The sequence below is a fragment of the Lolium perenne genome, chromosome 7 (genome assembly GCF_019359855.2).
Source record: "Lolium perenne isolate Kyuss_39 chromosome 7, Kyuss_2.0, whole genome shotgun sequence".
NCBI classification, from domain to species: Eukaryota; Viridiplantae; Streptophyta; class Magnoliopsida; order Poales; family Poaceae; genus Lolium; species Lolium perenne.
Window position 1 is genome coordinate 220,905,192 of NC_067250.2, and position 11,969 is coordinate 220,917,160.

Below are 11,969 nucleotides of genomic sequence, written 5' to 3' on the forward strand. Positions count from 1 at the left end.
TCCTTTCAATTTGACTATTGTAAATTAGATTGCGGAAGGGATGGTAAGTGCCTGGAGAAGATGTCTTTGGAGCTAAGTAGTGACGTGGAACCCTTCCTCCGGTGCGAATTCATGCGCTCCTTTTGGCACTGAAAGGGTTTTCCACCACCTCGATGCTTGCGATGGCAGCACGCGGGTATGCACGCGAGTCTTCCTCCACTTCTTCTTCATCTTCTTCCTTGACGCTCTCGTCCACCTCTTTCCACTCGGGATCTTGACTATCTTCGTCCGAAAGCCCCTTGCCCTTGTTGTTGGAGACCATGGTGCTTCTAGATCAAAGACAGATCCTGGCAGAAAACAGCTCGAAACAAAACACGTCGAGAAAACGATATACGGACCTCCAGGGGTCCGGGGGATTATATAGCAGGAATTTTTACGACAAAAGGAAAGTACCAGGTCGAACCAGAGTCGGAGAGGGGCAACAAGGGACCCACCTCATAGGGCGGCGCGGCTAGGCTGGGGCCCGCGCCGGCCTATGGGGGCACGCCCTCGTGCGTCTCCTCCACTCTGTTTCGATCTCGTAATTTTTCATATTTTCCAAGAATAGCAAAAACATTGTTCGGAAAGTAAAACGCGAACTTTTTATTACCAGTACTGTTACCTATTCAAAGTCGAATTCTGCGGGACTGTCAATTTGTCCTTTGATGAAAGCTTCCGGGGTTTCCACTCGAATAACATCAACATCTTCATTATAAGAATCACCTGAGATATAATGCTTGAGTCTTTGTCCATTCACCACTTGTGTGGTATCACCTTGGAGAGAACTAATTTTAATTGTTCCCGAATGATACACCTCCTCAACGACATATGGTCCTTCCCATTTTGAGAGTAATTTCCCTGCAAAGAATCTGAGACGAGACCGATACAATAGGACTTTATCCCCAATATTAAATTCTCTTTTGATAATTCTTTTATCATGCCATTTCTTAACTTTCTCTTTAAAGAGTTTAGCATTTTCATAAGCTTCGCTTCTCCATTCATCTAGAGAACTCAATTGTAGCAATCTCTTCTTACCGGCAAGTTTAGGATCTTTATTTAGTTCTCTTACAGCCCAATAAGCTTTGTGCTCTAGTTCTAAAGGTAAATGACAAGCTTTCCCATAAACCATTTTATATGGTGACATACCCATGGGATTTTTATACGCAGTTCTATAAGCCCATAGTGCTTCCTTCAATTTACTAGCCCAATTCTTTCTAGATTTATTAACAGTCTTTTGCAAGATAGATTTAATCTCTCTATTTGATAGTTCTACTTGCCCACTAGTTTGAGGATGATAAGCGGAAGCAATTCTATGATTAATACCATATTTAGCAAGAGTTTTTCTAAAACCACCATGAATAAAATGAGAACCTCCATCAGTCATAATATATCTAGGAACTCCAAATCTAGGAAAAATAATATCTAAAAGCATTCTTAAAGAGGTCTCACCATCAGCACTTTTTGTGGGTATGGCTTCCACCCATTTAGTAACATAATCAACAGCAACAAGTATATGAGTGCTACCTTCTGAAGAGGGGAAAGGTCCCATGAAGTCAAATCCCCAACAATCAAATGGTTCAATAACAAGAGTATAATTCATAGGCATTTCATTGTGTCTGGAGATATTACCAACCCTTTGACATTCATCACAGGATAAAATAAACTTCCTTGCATCCTTGAAGAGAGTTGGCCAATAAAAACCTGATTGTAGAACCTTTTGCGCGGTTCTATCTCCGGCGTGATGTCCTCCATAAGCACTACCATGACATTTACTCAATATCTCTTGTTGTTCATATTCGGGAACACATCTTTGCAGAATACCATCCACTCCTTCTTTATATAAGTGTGGGTCATCCCAAAAATAATGCCTCAAGTCATAAAAGAATTTCCTCCTTTACTGAGCTGAAAAGGTTGGAGGCAAGTACTTGGAAACAATAAAGTTAGCATAATCAGCATACTAAGGGCTATCTCGTGAGCTCGCCTTTATTACAGCCAATTGTTCATTTGGAAAACTATCATTAACAGGAACAGGATCATAAGCAATATTTTCCAATCTAGACAAATTATCAGCAACAGGATTATCAGCACCTTTCCTATCTACAATATGCAAATCAAATTCTTGCAACAGAAGCACCCATCTAATAAGCCTTGGCTTAGCATCTTTCTTTTGCATAAGGTATCTATATGTAGCATGATCGGTATGAATTGTAACTTTTGAATCAACAATATAGGATCTAAACTTTTCACAAGCAAAGACTATAGCTAACAATTCTTTTCAGTAGTAGCATAATTTCTTTGAGCAGCATCAAGAGTTTTACTAGCATAATGAATAACATTCAATTTTTTATCTACTCGCTGTCCAAGAACAGCGCCTACAGCAAAATCACTAGCATCACACATAATTTCAAATGGTAAGTTCCAATCAGGAGGTTCAACTATAGGAGCAGTTGTTATGGCTTTCTTTAGAGTTTCAAAAGCTTCCTTACAATCATCATCAAAAACAAAAGGTACATCTTTTTGAAGAAGATTAGTAAGAGGTTTTGATATCTTGAAGAAATCTTTAATAAATCTCCTATAAAACCCAGCATGACCAAGAACACTACGAATACCTTTAACATCCCTAGGATAGGGCATCTTCTCAATTGCTTCAACTTTAGCTCTATCAACTTCAATACCTCTCTCAGAAATTTTATGTCCCAATACAATTCCTTCATTAACCATAAAGTGGCATTTCTCCCAATTAAGAACAAGGTTAGTTTCTTCACATCTCTGCAAAACTTTATCGAGGTTTCGCAAGCAATTACCAAATGAATTCCCATAGACGGAAAAATCATCCATGAATACCTCCACAATATTCTCACAAAAGCCATGAAAAATAGCAGACATGCATCTTTGAAAAGTAGCAGGAGCATTACATAAACCAAAAGGCATACGTCTATAAGCATAAGTTCCATAGGGACAAGTGAAAGTGGTTTTCTCTTGATCCTTAGTTTTAACAGCAATTTGTGAAAACCCAGAATAACCATCAAGAAAACAAAAATGAGTATTTTTAGATAACCTTTCTAACATTTGATCAATAAAAGGTAAAGGGTAATGATCTTTCTTTCTAACCTTATTAACTTTTCGATAATCAATGCACATTCTATACCCTACAACTACTCTTTGAGGTATGAGCTCATCATTATCATTAGGCACAACAGTCATTCCTCCTTTCTTAGGAACACAATGCACATGACTAACCCATCTACTATCAGCAATAGGATATATAATACCAGCTTCAAGAAGTTTTAATACCTCATTTCTTACCACATCCTTCATCTTAGGAATTAGGCAGCACTGATGTTCAACAACAGGCTTTGCATCATCTTCCATATTAATGGCATGTTGGCAAATAGAGGGAGAAATCCCCTTCAAGTCATCAAGAGTGTAGCCAATAGCTCCTCGGTGTTTCTTCAATATTTCCAATAACCTTTCTTCTTCAATCTCTGAAAGCTTAGAACTAATAATAACAGGATATATTTTCTTATCATCAATATGAGCATATTTAAGATTATCAGGCAATGGTTTTAAATCAAATACAGGATCTTCCTTTGGTGGTGGTGTTGTACCTAGATCTTCTACCGGTAAATCATGCTTAAGAATAGGTTGACGAAGGAAAATTTCATCAAGCTCATTTCTTTCTTCCCTAAAAACTTCACTCTCACTATTCTCCAAATGTTGCTGCAAAGGATTATTAGGAGCAAGAGCAATAGATGCACACTGTTCAACTCTAAAATCATTATTAGGAGAATCAGCTTTATAAGGAGTTTTGGCAAATTTGGAGAAATTAAACTCATAAGATTCACCAGCAAATTTAGTCAAAATTTTCTCTTTCTTGCAATCTATAACAGCTCCACAAGTATTTAGAAAAGGTCTACCAAAAATGAAAGGACAATACTTACTAGCAGCAGAACCAAGTACTAAAAAGTTAGCAGGATATTTAATCTTACCACATAGAACTTCCACATCTCGAACAATACCAATTGGAGAGATAGTTTCTCTATTAGCTAGCCGAATAACCACATCAATATATTTAAGTTCACAAGAACCAATTTCGTGCATAATCTCCGTGTAAAGCTCACAAGGAATAGCATTAATACTTGCACCAATATCACATAAACCATAATAGCAATGATCACCAATTCTAACAGATAGCATAGGAGCACTAGTTTTCCTAGACTTATTAGGATGTGAAACAATATTAGAAGCATCTTCACAGAAAATAATATGACCATCTTCCACATTTTCAGTCACAAGATCTTTAACTATTGCAATAGCAGGTTCAACTTTTATTTGCTCTTCAGGTTCTATAGGTTTCTTTTCACTTTTATTAACCACACTATTTATAACAGAGTACTCCTTCATTTTAGCAGGGAAAGGAGTTTTTTCAATATAAGCTTCAAGAATAACATGATCAACAGTTTCAATTACAACACATCTATTTATAGATGAATCAATTTTATCTTTATACGGTTCATGATACTTATCAAAGTTCTTCTTAGGCAATTCATAATGAGAGGCAAAAGCTTTATAAAGATTTGCAACGACTTGAGAATCAAGACCATAAGTAGCACTAATATTACGAAATTTATCAGTATCCATAAAAGCTTCAATGCATTTATAATCATATTTTATACCTTACTCTCTATCTTTGTCGTTCTCCCATCCTTCGGTATTATCCTGGATCCGATTAAGAAGGTCCCTTTTAAACTCTTCTTTGTTGCGTGTAAATGATCCAGAACAAGAAGTATCCAGCAAGGTCTTGTTCTGAAAAGAAATTCCTGCATAGAAATTATCAATGATAACATTACCAGGAAGCTCATGAATGGGGCATTTGAGCATTAAAGACTTCAATCTCCCCCACGCTTGGGCAATACTCTCTCCATCATGAGGCCGGAAATTATATATGCGGTTCCGATCCTTGTGAATTGATACGTCCAATTTGCATCACTATTTTATATCATAATTTGCTGTTATTCATTGCTATATTTAATATTTGGAGATGATACTTATGTTATTTCATCTATTTTGCATGATTCATGATTATTGGAGGATCGCGCACCTGAGTCAGGATTCTGCTGGAAAAAGCGCCGTCAGAATGCAATATTTCGGAAGATCAACAATTGACGAAAGTTATATGAAAAATCCTATTTTTCCAGAAGATGACGAGAGCCAGAAGGAGGAGCCGAGGAGGGCCACCATGGCCCCCCCTCACAGGCCAGCGCGGGCCCTGCCCTGGCCGCGCCGCCTTGTGGGGAGGGGGCCCACAGCCCCCTCTGGCCTCCTCTCCTTCGCGTATTTCTTCATCCCGAAAACCTATGCTCCAGGAGGAAAGTCGCGAAGAGTCACAGCCGCCTCTGCGGGGCGGAGAACACCAGAGAGAAAAGAGCTCTCCGGCAGGCTGAGATCCGCCGGGGAAATTCCCTCTCGGAGGGGGAAATCGACGCCATCGTCACCGCCATCGAGCTGGACATCATCTCCATCACCATCATCATCATCTCCATCATCATCACCGCCGTCTCCACCGCTGCACATCGTCACCGCTGTAACAATTTGGGTTTGTGTGGGGACCCCGGACTAGCTGTCCGAAATACCCTGTTATGTATACAGTTCACGTTCCCATGATCAGTGTGCCGTGAACACATAACCGAACTGATATCAAATTACATCATCCTTTACAAAACGGAATAAGAAAATTACAATAAAGTCACATGACCCATCTTTACAAGATAGCCTCGAAGGGCCAAATCTAATCATCAGAGTAGCAGAATCACTTCAGCAGCGTAGAGCCCAAGTCATCTGCCTTAACCCTACGAACAGCGGGCGGGAAGACGTTCCTAGCTCGCATAGACGTCGTCAACTCCTTCTTCATCTGTCGAAGTCCTCCAGGTCTGGCCAAGTAAATAGCCAGGGACAAAGCCGTGAGTACATTTGAATTGTACTCGCAAACCATCAAGAAGGTGATAACAATTCTAACTAAAGAAGACAAGAGAGGAAGAATAGTTTCTCTGGTGGATATAGCATGTGAAAGAGAATCAGTTTCTCTTGTGGATATAGCATCCCACATCACAGTTGAAGGGGACACTAAGAAAGTCCTATGACATCTCTATATCTTTGTTAAAGCAGAGTTCCTCTACATGAAACACTAGGAAGGGTCACCCTCTTTTGTTTCATTTTCCTCGACCATCTCCACATGGTCGGCACACCATCTTTCCCGTACCCTTCCGGTACTTCCAACACACATTTCCTTTGGAAATCATTTTCAAAACCAAAACTCAACACAGCTCTGTAACGGCCATCCCAACCGTCCATGACCGCGGACGCGGCTATTCGAATAGTTTTGACTCTGTAGAGTTTGCACACTTTCACCACAACTATCCGGATACCTATCGTGTGGGCATCATCCCCGCATAACGACATATGCCACGACGGATACCCGGACATAACCTTTCGCCCATTCGACTTAACATGAGGTCCTACCCTATGGAGTATGTACCTCCCCGGCACCGTGGCAGCTCACCTCCTCTAGAGCGTGGATCCACCGCCAAGCCAGGAGACCCATAGTGTCTTCCGGACGGGTCAGCCCCGAAGGCCTCCCGTTATACTATTGTCCCAACCATGACAACCCGGACTCGGGGGTAACCGTACCCTTGTATAGTTGTGCGGTGCCTCATGCTAAGAAGAACAAACGTCAAGTTAAGCCCCGTGCCCACGTTGGAGTAGCTATGGTTGCGCTGTTTAGTTGTTCCGGGCGAATACAAAGAACCATGTGTCGTTTTTCTCAAAAACCCAAGTCACACACACCTTCCTCTTTCCAACCATCTTTGTCAAGATCCTTTCCTTTCATAAACCATACGCTTGGGTAAGATTGCCTCACCCAAGGTTTTCATAAACATTTACAACAAGGTAAACCTTGAGGGGTTCCCAATCTAAAGTTTCATGAGTTGAACTAATACAACACTATGGCCGAGATGAGGGTCATCACGCCATTGAGGGTATGAAAAAGAGGTATTGGAGTGGATCATACTTGCTTGAGCTAAGCATGTATTATGACAACACAAGAGGAAATATACTTTCAGATTTGTGGTGCTATCTAACCCAATCAATAGATAGATAGGGATGAGAATTGACCAACACCAACACCATTAAGGGAAAACAGGCATACTCATCACAATTTGAGAATACACCAAAAACATGGTATTGATACATCTACACTAGAAGGGAGTGTAGTATGAATCTTGTCCCGAGGTGGAACATATTCAAGCTAAATATAGCAAGCAAGTTGGATAGCAATGGCCATGATACCATACACCCAACCAATTACCAAGACCTTGACAAGATAAAACTACTAGAGGTACCATGCTTGCATCCAAGCATAGATGACAACAATATGGAGATCATCACACATAGAACCAAGATGCTATTGATAGCACAAGATGACATCCAAAGAGACATCATATCAGAGATCAAAAGATGGCTTGCCTTGGCTTATTTGTCCCTGGACTTCTTCAACTTCATCAATATAAGAATCCCGTCAATATAAATAAAATCCTTGTCCGAACCACTTCTTCTTCTTCTCCGGAATCGTTCGCATCTATCGTCGGAAAATATAAAAGGAACACAATCAATCACATTGCACCAATCATAACAAGCATGCAACATTCAACAATCAACAAGCAGTAGCTAACCACCTTACTACGGGCTAACATACAAAGAACTTATAGATACTACAAAGCAACTAAAAGAGAACCCATTTTATTTACCTAGTAAAGGTATGAGAGTATCATAACTTAGCAATTGCCTCTCTCGGTATCACCATGGCACAACTAAGTATCCCCTGGTAGATAACATCATAAAGAGGACAAGTGCATTAGTTGGGCATTACAAACATTCATATTATTTTTTTGAAGCATTTTTGGAAAAGCGGGAAATCATTCTCTCTATTTTGTAAAGCTTACACAACACTACACAAGAATAGGAAGTAAATGATATGCCACACCATTTGAAGACTTAAGCCAAACAATAGAACTAAGGTTAAGTTGCAGAGGTTTTGTTTTGCAAGAATAAAACATTGGTTGACCAATTTTTAAATAAAAGAGTGGGCAAAGGTTTAAAAACAAACCAAAGAGTTTTGGTTCAACAATCCATGTCACACATACACATTAGTAACAGTAAGAAATATGCATGAACAGAGACTAACACTATTTTTCCTAGATGGCCAGCACTAATACAAGACTAACCCAGTTGGAATAACCCAAAAATATTAAACCTACAATTTTAGGAATTTCTTTGAATCTGACTGTACAGAAAACAAGATCTGTAAGCCATAAATCATAGAAAAATCCTAAAAATATGAGACCACTGGCATTTGAAAGATATTTAAACATAGATGCACACACAATTGGATTTGGGTTCAAATTATTTCTGAAACTCTCACAAATAGATTGACAAAATTACTGCATGTCTATACCATTTGCTTTACCTCTGGAGTTACACAACAGATAAATGTTTGAAACTTGTTTGAGAAGATTAAGAAAACATTCAGTAGTCCTACAGAACTGGAATCACTCAATTTGGTTCAAATATGGATTTTTGGTGATTTAAAAGCTAACAGCCATGTCTGCAGAACACATAGAACAAGTTTAATTCACCACAAATCGTACATCAATCACAAAAATATGAGGTCAGCTGCATCTGAAAGGTATTGAATAGGTGGTTCTTACCCAATTTGTTTCACTCAAAGGTTCGTTCCCAAGCTCCTGGTTTAATTCGACAAATTCAGATCTGACCAGATTTTGACCTGTGAACCATTTCAGTTTCAGGAGGTCAATCGAAGTGAAACCACCGCCAAAATGAAGGTATTGAAGAGGGCTTTCACCTACAGTTGAGTTTGCTCAAAAAGGTTTGGTAAAACGGAACAAATCTAACAAACAGTGAATCTGCATGTTTACAGAACTTTATTTACCACGGACAATCTGTAACGAATTTGAGGATGAGACCAACCCCAAGTTGTAGATCTTTTCCGTATCTATCTGCGGAACTTTGAATCACTCGATTTGGATCTGCGCGCGAGATTTGGTGGATTTTACAAGTTCGTACCAGAATCTGAAACAGCAAGATAGCAGAAATTACTGCAAGGATTTGGACGAACTTTGCTCAAGAACTTCAGATCTGAGGATAGCTCAAGCTTCTCCATGCTTGGACCAACATGCACCTGCATCAAGATCCAATCTTAGCAATGGAGGAAGAGGAAGAGGAGAGAAAACCATCTAGGGTTGGGGAGAAGAAGGAGAGGGAGGCTCTCATGGTAAGGAGGAGCTTGAGGGAGAGGGAGAGCTTCATCTTGGTGGCTTGCCATGGCCATGGCCGGCCATGGGAGCAAGGGGAGCACCATTTTCGTGGGGAAGTGGAGGAGGAGAGTGTGAGGGAGTGGAGGAAATAGTAGGGAGTGAAAAGAAATGAGGCAAAGGAGAGGAGGTATGGCCGGCCAAGCTCCTTATAAAGAGGGAGGATGGTGGCTGCCTCCTCATTGATTGGGTGGGTTGGGAGGCTGCTCATTTATTGATTGGGGTAGTTGGGAGGCAAGTCTTGTAGAGGAAGAAAAATAGAGAGGAATGGCTGGCCGAAATTGCCATGCATAGACAATGGCCGGCTCCATCCTTGCCAAACATAAGTGAACAAACAAAGAGATGCACAACATCCATGTGTGTAGGCCAAGGCATGATGTTGAGGAGATGACGTCAATGAGTGACTTTAATGATGATAAGAATATGAGTGGATTCATATAGATAAAAAGAAGTGTGAGGTGATATGTACTCTAAGGATAATTCCCACCACTTTGGTTGTGACAAACATAAGATGAAAATAGATCCAAAGGTATAGTTGAAGAATAAAACTTTTTATTTGAATTCAAAATTGAAAAGATTGGCATTGACCACATGCAACAATGCATGAGCATGCCAAGGTAGATGGGTAATGTTGATTTGATGAAGTAAGAATGAAAAGAGAGAGGTGTTAATAAACATTGGTGCCAATGTTGAGGAATGAAGCACTTTGATCAAGTGATCAACTTGGCCAAAAGATGATGGTGGTGATGGTGGTTTAGACAATTGTAGAGCAAGGCTAAGAGAGATGGTGAGTGAAATAACCATACTCACAAGGATGAATATGGTGGCATAAGCCATCAACATGAGGTCAAGATGATGATGGTAAAGCATACAAGAGTGAGATGTGATGAATGAATGGAAGTTGTTAATTAGATCTGGAACTTTACAGAGGTGGGTCTCCACCACTATGAGAGTTGATCAAAATGTTGGATAGGGTTTATATTGAACTTTCCTTTGAAAACATTTTGAAAGAGATCCAATGATTTTTAAAACAAAATGGGTCTACTTGCATAATAATGCCAAATAGATTTTTCCCTTGTGTTATCAAAAGGTGCAAGGATGGCACATGTACCAAAACCATGCACTTAAAAGAAGGAAGAAAATCAAATGCCTTTATAGAAAGTCTTTTTGGGTTGAAGGGAATGGGATGATACAAAATACCATCCACAATCTCTCTTGTTATTTGAAGAAAACATTTAAGGAGTTTTAATAACAAGGAGTGATTTTTTTGTGGCTAAAACCAGGGAAGAAAAACAATAGGGTTTTTGAGAAAGAAAACTAATTTAGGAAGGAGTGTTCTCAAGGGTAGATGGTGGCTACAAAATGTACCCATCATACCTACTCTTGGTTTTGTGGATATTAAAATTGGATTAAATAAACACAAGAGGTAAAAGAGGAAGAAGTGATCTGGTGCTGAAACATTGGATAGGATACCAGATCAAGTGATTATAAGAGTTGCAAGTGGAGGATGTGACATGTAAGATGTGGAAGTTGTAGAGGGTGTTGTATAGAAGAGATCCATGCACTGAGGTCACCAAAAACAGTTGTGGGTGCTAAGAGATCAACTGCCAAAGTTGGAATCTTATAAGTAGGCACACTCATGTTGCCATCAGGAGGGAGGTTTGATGTAGTAAAAAGAAAAACAATTCTTCCTAAGCCACACATGTGTTTTATTTAGTGAGTTGCTTGTTTAACCACTAGAGGTGTTGTTATTAAGGGTAGCTCAAAACAAAACTCAACAAGCAAATCAAGACAAATTTATCTACCAACAGATCAAGGCAATTCATCATAACAAACAGATCAAGGCAATTCATGTTAATTAGTCTATAAAAAAGTTTTTGTTCCCCCTAATTTTTGCACTTTGGATAATTAAACAAGCTTGCAAAAAGTTGGGGTGTTACAGATCTTCCACCCTTAAAATAATCTCGTCCCGAGATTACTAAGCATAGAACTAGAGGGGTTGTAAAGTTTAACTAAAGTTAGACTCCATTCTTTTGTAGATGTGCCATTTTTTTGAGAAGGTCGTTGCTTCATCTTCTGGGAGACATGATGGATTCCTGCCGATGGTGAGCTTCATGAAGAGGTTGAATACTCCAAGCAGGTGTTAGAGTCCACGATTCAAGGAGAGTTAGCGCACTCCAGCGATGCTTTAGCAGGGTTGAAAACTTTTTAGAGTTAACTTTAAATTTTAGTGGAAGACGAAGTCTTCCACCCTTAAAATTGTTCATAGGGGGGTTTAAAAACTCTAAGCTTCGGCCAAGGGTCTTGTCAGTGCTTTCAAAGAAGTGATCTTTCTCTCGTCTTGAGTTGAAGCATCTTCAGGGAGCGAGGTGCAGTCCACAGCTTCAAGGGAAGTTAGTGCATCCCAAATTCCCAACGGTGTTTTAGAAAGGTTTAAATTTTTAGGGTCAGCTCCGATTTTTGGTGGAAGACTTCTTCCACCCTTAGGATTTTTCATCGGGTTTCGGAAAAACTCAGAGCTTCTGCCTTGTAGTCCTGTCTGGGCTTCTGAAGAAGTCGTCGATC

The 11,969-nt window shown here is 39.8% G+C and overlaps 2 long non-coding RNA genes across 2 annotated transcripts; both read right to left on the reverse strand.

The window, feature by feature from the left end:
- Positions 1–5,881: 5,881 nt before the first annotated feature.
- On the reverse strand, positions 5,882–7,925 carry LOC139833396 (uncharacterized). Its single transcript, XR_011749070.1, has 3 exons — positions 7,821–7,925; positions 7,540–7,651; positions 5,882–5,948 (listed from the first exon to the last, which is right to left on the reverse strand). It is a non-coding gene; the product is annotated as an uncharacterized lncRNA (long non-coding RNA).
- An 896-nt stretch (positions 7,926–8,821) lies between these two features.
- On the reverse strand, positions 8,822–9,529 carry LOC127313603 (uncharacterized). Its single transcript, XR_007859125.2, has 3 exons — positions 9,209–9,529; positions 9,023–9,119; positions 8,822–8,935 (listed from the first exon to the last, which is right to left on the reverse strand). It is a non-coding gene; the product is annotated as an uncharacterized lncRNA (long non-coding RNA).
- Between the last annotated feature and the right edge of the window lie 2,440 nt (positions 9,530–11,969).